This window comes from Rhinolophus ferrumequinum, chromosome X (genome assembly GCF_004115265.2).
Source record: "Rhinolophus ferrumequinum isolate MPI-CBG mRhiFer1 chromosome X, mRhiFer1_v1.p, whole genome shotgun sequence".
Lineage (NCBI taxonomy): Eukaryota > Metazoa > Chordata > Mammalia > Chiroptera > Rhinolophidae > Rhinolophus > Rhinolophus ferrumequinum.
In genome coordinates this window covers 92,501,368-92,510,597 of record NC_046284.1, presented here as the reverse complement: position 1 = coordinate 92,510,597, position 9,230 = coordinate 92,501,368, and positions in this window count along the sequence as shown.

Genomic DNA, 9,230 nt, shown 5'->3' with positions numbered 1-9,230 from the left:
ACAATTTAGGATCAAACCACATAATCCTAGTGGAGAGTACATAAGAAAGTTTGGGAGAGAAGACAGCGTGAGTCAAGGTGACCTGGGAGGGGTGGGGAAAATTAGCTGAGTCTTGGAGGATGGACAGGATTACGCAGACAGAAAGGACATATTCCATTCAGGAGAATGGGCCTGGCCAAGACTCGGAGGTGGAAATGAGCACGGCATGTGCTGTGGTGTCTGCTCGTACTGATCTTGAAGGTGAAATTGAGGGAGTTGGGAAGAAAGCTTTGGATGAGTGGGCTGGGGTCCTCCCTGAATGCCAGGATGCATTGAGGCAGGGGATGTGGAGCCAAAGACAATTATAGTGACGTGAAGAGAGCAGAGTTTTAAGAGGAATAGCCTGGCATTTATGTAAAAATGTATTCTAAACAAGGACTGACAGTAAAAGGCCAATTGAGCAGCTCGGTCAGGAATCAAGAAATGAAATGGTGAGGGTCTGGGCCAGGAGCTTGATGGGGGAAGAGAGGAGAAAGATCAAACTTAGAGTTGAAAGAGGAAATTGGCATGAGATTGGCTAATGGAGAAGGAAAGAAAGAGAAGAATCAGGGAGAAGCCCACATGATTGTGGGCATGAAAGGAGAAAATATGGCTGCTTCCGGAGTGAGACCAGGATCTGGTTTAAATCCCAGCTCCTACCACTGTTGGCTGTGTCATATGGCCTCTCTGTGGTTTAATCCTCACAACAGTAAAATTCAAATAACAATAGTAACTACCCCATAGGTTATCATGATGAGTAGCTGAGAAAATTCATGTGAAACAGAGGGAACACTTAAGAACACAAGAGTTTTGCTCTTGCATGTCTTTATAGGCCACCTTTTCCCTGGGCAGCCTGAGGAGCCATTTGCTTGGGATTTGAGGAAGGTTTTTCCAAATTTCTTGAGTGAATTAAAAAATCAATCCTGAGTAAAAATAGGCAAGTGGGACAACATCAAACTAAAAAGTTTCTGCACAGCAAAGGAACCCATCAGTAAGCAAAGGCAACTTACTGAATGCCTTGCAAGAAAATACTTGCAAATTATATATCTGATAAGGGGCTAATATCCAAAATATACAAAGAACTCATACAATTCAATAGCAAAAAGAAAAAAAGAAAAGAAAAGAAGAACGCGATTTTAAAATGTGGAGACTACCTGAGTAGGCATTTTTTTCAGAAAAGTCATACAGATGGCCAATAGGTGCAAGACAAGATGCTCAACACCAGTAATCATCAGGCAAATGCAAATCGAAACCACAGTGAGACATCAACTCACACCTGTTAGAATGGCTATTATTAAAGAGACAAGAAATAACAAGTGTTGGTGAGGATGTGAAGAAAAGGGAACCCTCGTACACTGTTGATGGGAATGTAAATTAATGTAGCCACTATGGAAAAGAGTATGGAGGCTCCTAAAAAAATTAAAAAATAGAACTACTATATTATTCAGCCATTCCACTTCTGGGCATTTATCCAAAGAAAATGAAAACACTAATTTGGAAAGATACATGCACGCCTATGTACATTGTAGCATTATCTATAGTAGCCAAGATATGGAAGTAACCTAGGTGTCCATTGAGAAGATGTGGTATACACACACACACACACACACACACACACACAATGGAGTATTATTGGGCCATAAAAAGGAATGAAATTTTGCCATTTGTGACACCAGCATGGACGGACATAGAAGGCATTATGCTAAGTGAAATTAGTCAGAGAAAGGCAAATAATGTATGATCTTACTTATATGTGGAATCTAAAAAAAAGAAAAGAAAAAGAAATCCACAAAAAAACCCATGAAAGTGAGTTCATAGATACAGAGAACAGATTGGCAGTTGCCAGAGGCAGGGGTGGGGTGGGTGAGAGAAATGGGTGAAGGTGGTCAGAAAGCACAAACTTTCAGTTATAAAATAAATAAATCCTGGGGATGTAATATACAGCATGGTGACTATAGTTAATAATACTGTATTATATATTTGGAACTTGCTAAGAGAATAGCTCTTAAAAGTTCTTACCAGTAGAAAAAAATATTTATATCTATGTGTGGTGACAGATGTTAACTAGACTTATTGTGGTGATCATTTCACAATATATACAAATATTGAATCATTACGCTGTATACCTGAAACTAATATGATGTTATATGTCTGTTATGTCTCAATAATTATAAAAAAAAAATCAATCCTGGAGAATTCAGATCATAATAGTTCTTCCATGATGAAGAGATGATACCTCTTCCGTCAACATTGGTCAGGCTGCAAGGCTTCTTGCCTTCGAGTATACACAAACTAAAGGAAGTGAACCCTGACGTTTGCCCCTGTTCCCCAGGAATCGTGGGCAGAAACATGGTGGCAGGGCCAGGAGAGGTGTGGCAGTGGGTCCCAAGTTTACTTTTCTGGGCTTATGGCCAGAGAAAGTTGGGAAGTTGAAAAGGAAGCCAGAAGCCTTTGGTTAAATTCACTTTTGGGACCCTGAGAAGAAAATATGTCTCACACTGTTCCCCCCACGCCCCGCCACACACACACACACACACACACACACACACACACACACACACTTGGGGACCACAGGGTGGTGCAGCATGGTGAGATAAAGGGGACAGGAGTGTCACTGTCCAGGATTGCCTCTTAGTGTTGCATAGCCTGGACAAAAAGTTCTGTTTTGGCTGAATGTAGGCCAAGAAGGAGTCAAACTATAGGTAAAAACTTAGGAGTCAACATCCATTGAGCCCCTAGAAAGTTCTGCCCTGGGAAATTTATTGCGAGTGGTACAAAGGTGAACTACTGTTTGAGCTCTCAAAAAACAATCCTTAAAGCCAAGCTTGGTGAGCTCACTGATAAACAGGGTGGGGAGACCCATAAATTAGGGAAGACTATGTTAGAAGCCTGGAAGCACCCCCAGCCAAGGGAAGGATGTAGGACAGAGTCATAGAAGAGACCAGAAGTGTATAACAGGAAAATTGGAAAAGTGCTGGGTCAAAGAAGCCGGGGGTGGGGGAGGTCAGAGCTTCAATGACAGATGTTCAGTTCCATGAGTGCTTGGTGCACGCCCACTGCACTGGGGGGCCAAGTTAGGCCAATTCCTGTGGAAAGAGCTGTGTTCTTTTTGTGCCTCTGAGCACTGTGCTCCCCTCACATTTCCAGGTTGGCAAGCTGAATTCTCCAGGCCATGAATGAACTCTTTTCTGAGGGGACTGGAGCACTCCTGTTGGATCAGGCTGACAGGAAAGCAGGTCCCAATTCTACCAGGCCCTTACTGGTAGAGTCCCTGCTGAGGCCACATCTATCATAGGCGTTGGCGGGACAGCTGAGTCAGGGCCTTTAGTAGCCCAGGGGAGCACTCCCTGTCAGTGAGGAGTCTGGGTCCTGGCTCCTGTCCAGAGGGCATGGGAGCAACTCAGTTTCCTTCCACTTCCCTAGCAACATGGGCAGGGTGGCCCAATCCAGGTGCCAGCGTGGCAGAGGCTGTGGGAGTGCCCAGGGGCGGGTGGGCAGGTCACTTGCGTGGCCAGGCCTGCCAGGTCTAGATCTCTGAACTGGGCCAGGAGGGTGTGTCAGGCAATTAACTGAGGACGGCAGGACTACAGTGGCTGTGTACATAACCCCGATTTCCACATGACTTGCCTCTTCTTGTTCTTCCTGTCTGGGGTAATTTTAGTTTTGCTTGGTTGTTACTTTCAATACCACTTGGACTGCAAAAGGAAACTAATAAGAAATAATCCTTCTATTTGGACTCAGAGGGACATTTGGGGATGGATTTTCAAACCCCCTGGTTGAGAAGGGAATAGTGAGGACTTCCTGAGCCTCTCAGATGCTACAAGAATTACAGAAACAACAAGCATTTTGCATGTGATATATTCATCCTTGTGACACAACGTAGATATGGAACAGTCTCATTTACCAAGTTGTTTTGAGATTTTTTTCTTTATGACTTGAAATTCCTGTGTTTCCTGCCAGTTTTTGTGTATGAAATTTGTTCCCTCAAATTATTAAAGTAGACAACACATTCTGGCATTCAAAGCTGCTGTAATTTGCTCCCAGCACCGCAAAAATCAGTTTTCTCTCTCAATACTAAGTAATGTAAACTCCAAATTTGTTCATTCACTTACTCATTTATTCATCCATCCATTCATTCAATAAACAGAGCACGAAATGTGTGCCAATATACTGCTTGAAGCAGGGATGCAGAGATGAAAAATACAGTCTATGGAGGCAGGGAGGGAGAAAATAAAAACAAATTTACCATTCCATGTGAAAGTGTTATGCTAGATGCTGCAGATACTGTCGATGGCCCACCCTGTCTCCCCTGAGGCCCCTGAGCTCACCTGCAGCTGTGGCAGGCAGGTGATCACATTACCTCAAGGCCTGCCTCTCTCAGCTTCTCAGTCAGAGCACTGGGGTGGGGGAGGTGGGGGAGGGGGTGGGAGGGTGGGGGGGACACTGGAATGGGGGAATTAACAATAGGGGATGGGAGTTGGTGGAGAAATGCCCCAGCCCATCTGTCCTCCAGTGGGCCAATTTTGAGGCTTTTCCTCAGCCTCTCAGGTGATCCCCAGCCCCGATCGAGCCCCATTGCCCACAGCGGTAATCAGCTCATAATCTCATCTTTTATTGGCTTCCCTCTCTGGCTTACTTTCCCCACTCTTTCACTTGTAATTCCTGGGGTCACCTCTCAGATAAACCACCTGCACCCAAAGTCGTCTCAGGTGTTAAATAAAAAACTTATCCTAAAGCCCATAATACCAAAACTAGATTTAATACCTGACCCAATTGCTGTTTCAATCTTTCCCAGGAACATATCTTAATCAACCAGTCTGGAATTTTCTAGTCAATACCAATGAGGGAATCATGGGCCCTCTCGGTCTCCCCCCACCCCCAATAGAAAAAAGAGGCAATCTGCATGTTAAAAACACTTGCCATAGCCTCCAGTCCCCAATATGTCCTGGTCTAAAACTAATCTTTTCCGTTGCCAGTAGCTCCCTTGCCCCACCCTTCTTGCTATAAAAGCCTTCCATTTTTATATAACTCCTTGGCTACCCTTATAATTGCTAGATGGGATGCTACCCGATTCACGAATAGCTTAATAGAGCCAATTAGATCTTCAAGTTTACTTGGTTGAATTTTGTTTTTTAACGTGGGATTTGCTTTGGGGGGAGTGCAAACTAAGACAATAGGGAAGAGAATGGAGGGAGCTACGGGAGCACAGAGGGGCCCCAAACCCACACCGGGTGGATCCTGAAAGTTTCACTAAACAAAAGCCTTGAACCAAGTCAGATGAGAAGCCTGAGTTGGTTTGGCAAAGAAGAGGGAGAAGGGGTCGTGTTCAAGGCGGAGTCCAACAGGTGGAGAAGTGTGTGGGTGGGAGAAACCGTCGGGAGCTGCAAATAGTTCAGAACACGGAGACTGCAAAGTATAAAAATGTGCGAGTCGTCCTGGGGAGCGGACCTGGATTTTCCATGCAGCCAGGCCTGGGGGGGGGGGGGGGGGGGGGGGGCTGAGAGCCTGCAGGGTCCCTCTATGCTGTATTCCATTCTCCATCAAGTCCTTTGTCAATTTCAAACGTGATTCACCGAGAGCAAACACCGCACCCAGCATTCTTCCTCCACTGGCGGCCTCCGGAAAAAAGACAACAGTGAATATTGAAATGCCAACTTCTTAGTAAAAGTTTTGAAATCTTTGACAAACATAAAAACAAAACCACATTTCCACCCTTACGTTGTGAGGGAAAGTAGCAATCAGTAGATCACTTATCTCCACAGTAAATATTTATGCGGCACCTACTGGGAACCAAATGGGTACACAGTCAACACAAGGAAATGGCAGGGCGTCCTTCTCACAAGGAAATCTCTGAGCCCACTTGCAAGTGGACATTTGCCTGAAAATGAGCCATAGCTTTGATACAAAGTAGAAACATAGAGTTGAGCAGAGGGGAAGTGGCCGGAAGTCAAGCCTTACCTTTTCTACTTTTCTTCCTTCCCCCTTCTTTCCTTCCTTTAAAGAAATGTAGTTTTATCCTCTTCAAGTACCCACAAGAGCAGAGTTAATCTTGTTCTTTTGTTTGTATTTATTTTTCTGAACAGATAATACACCGTCTTTGTTCTCAAAAGAGAAGAAAGGTAACCTGGAGACAGTCTTCCTTCTTCCTCTGTCTTCTGGTCATCCAGTCCCCTCCCCAAAGGCAACCTTTGGGACCCATTTCTTGTCTATCTTTCAGAAATATCCTGTGCATTTACCAATATATCTGATTATATTTTTCTTTTCTAGCCCCATATAAATAGTAACATTCTAGATACCACCTTAACTTTACGTTTTTACCAAAAAAAAAAAAAAAAAGAAATTCCTGGAGCTCTTTCTATACCAGTGTATCTGGAGTGGCCTCATTTGGGAGGCAATACCATCGTGTATTTGGCTAGTCTATTGGTTGCAGATAGTCTTTTGCTGTTACAAATAATACTGAAATGTATGTCGTTGTTTACAGATCATCTTGCATATGAGTGAGTATATCTGTAGAATGAACCCTTAAACGTGGAGTTGCTGGGTCAAAGGGATGAGCAACTTTAATTTTCATAGATATTGCCAATTTGTCCTCCATAGAGGTTATATCTATTTACATGCCGACTAGCAATAAATTAATACACCAGTTTCTCCACACCCTTTTAAACACAGCGTATTAGTTTTCTGCGGCTGTGTAACAGAGTACCACAAACTCAGTGGCTTAAAACAACACCCATTTATTAACTCACAGTTCTGTAGGTCAGAAGTGTGGGACAGCATTGGCTGGGTTCTCTGCTCAGGGTATCGTAAGGTTAAAATTAAGGTGTCGGCTGGGCTGAGCTCTTGTCTGGAGGCTCTGGTGAAGTATTTGCTTCCAAGCTTGTTTCTGTTGTTGGTAGAATTCAGTTCCTTATAGTTGTAGGACAGAGGTCTGCCTCTCCTTGCTGGCTGTCAGTTGGGGGCTGCTTTCAGCTCCTGGGAGCTGCCCACATTCTTTGCCACATGGCCCTCTCCATCTTCAAGTGAACAACATCAAATCAAATCCTGCTTGTGCTTCTGACTTCTGTGTTTGTGATCTCTAAACCTCTAGATTTAAAGGGCTCATGTGATGAGGTCAGGCCCACCCAGATCATTTTAAGGTCACCTGATTTAGGAACTTAATCACATCTGAAAAATTCCTTTACAGCAACATCTAGATTAGTATATGAGAGAGTGAGAAAAGGTGCCTGTACACCTACACCATGGGGTGGGAATTTGCGCACCATCCTAGAATTCTGCCTCCACACACTGAGTTACCAAACTTTTTGATCTTTGTTAACGAGAGAGATGAAAATGGAATGTATTGGATATTTCTCTTACTATGCTGCAAATCTTTTCATATATTTAAGATCCATTTGCATTTCATTATTATTATTTTTTTAAACTTTGTTTTTATTTATTTATTTGTTTGTTTTCCAAGTCAAGTTGTTGTCCTCTCAATCTTAGCTGTGGAGGGCGCAGCTCAGCTCCAGGTCCAGTTGCTGTTGTTAGTTGCAGGGGGCGCAGCCCACCATCCCTTGTGGGAGTTGAGGAGTTGAACCGGCAACCTTGTGGCCGAGAGCCCACTGGCCCATGTGGGAATCGAACCAGCAGCCTTCGGAGTAAGGAGCACGGAGCTCCAACCACCCAAGCCACCGGGCCGGCCCACCATTATTATTATCATCATTATTATTATTATTACTATTATTGTTATTATTTTGGTGAATGATACCTGCTTATATTCTTTGTCCCTATTTCTACTGGGTTCTTGATCTTTTTCTTTTTTTATTAGAAGAGCTCTTTATATGTTAAGGATCTTTCCTACCTTAATGACTCTGTTTGTCTTGTTTATTTTACCTGGAACCTCATCCTCCTTCCTGCTGCCTCCTGAAACACCATTCATTCTTTCTAGCCCATGTCAAAACCACATTGCCCAGAGGGCTGTACCTGACCATACCAACGCCCACTCATTGACTCTTTTCGACTCTTGTGCTGTTCTATGCTTTATGATTATAAGTTACTCTTGACGCCCCAGCTGGGATGTTGAGCTTTTTTTATTGCAGAGATCCAAAGGAAGAGATTCAAGTATATGACTGAGTGTGTGATATGCACAAAACCCAGTAACTATAAACTGATAAATTGATGCCTTGAACTTTGTCTCCACATTTCCTATGTTCATTACAAATACACATCACCACCTACCTCAAAAAGCCTTGTCTTTGTGACTTCCACTTATTTTTATAATTATTAAATGATATTAGGGCCGGCCTGGTGGCTCAGGTGGTTGGAGCACCGAGCTCCTAACGCCGAGGTCGCGGGTTCGATTCCCACATGGGCCAGTGAACTGCGCCCTCTACAGCTAAGATTGTGAACAACACCTCTCCTTGGAGCTGGGCTGCTGTGAGCAGCTGGAGGTTGGCGTGAGCTGCAGTGGGCTGCTGTGTGCTGCCTCGGGCTGCTGTGTACTGCCGTGGACTACCGTGTGCTGCCATGAGCGACCGGCAGACATCGTGAGCGGCCCGCATCCAGCGAGAGCGGCTGTGAGCTGCTGTGAGCGGTCGACCAACCACCGGCGACCGACTGCCGCAGCTGGGGGAGAGCAAGGCTCATAATACCAGCACCGGCCAGGGAGCTGTGTCTGAGAAACAACGGCTTGAACCGGGGTGGGGGAAGGAGGGCGGGAAAAGGGGGGGAAATGATATTAGAGCATGTTAGTGAGTAATCTCTCATGTAATTACTCTTTTTTTTCATTAGTTTGTTTCTCTTTGCATTGGTTTAATTAGTGAAATTTGTCTCCAAATCTCTAACACTTTTTATTTTATTTGGTTTGAAATTAATTTAAGATTTTATCAGAGAATGCGTCTTCATTTTTTTAAAGTCAAATGGAACTGAAAGCCTCAATAAATCAGGGCAATGACCCTGCCCTCTGCCTTTCCTACAGCCTTTACTTCTCTTCCAGAAAGAGGTGGGTGTAGGAGGATCTTAGATGCAGGTTGACCAGGCGGTTGACGGTGGCCTCCACCTCGGTGGAATAATTCTGACGAACTTAGGAGCTCATGGCTGCACGGCAATAAGGAGTTAAGCTCAAAAAACAGTGTTGGCTGGTTTCAGAGGCTGAGGATGGCTGAGATGGATCTGAAGGTTGAGGCTGGAAAAGAGGTCGGAGGGTGGTCAGAGACTGGAAGAAGGGGCATCCC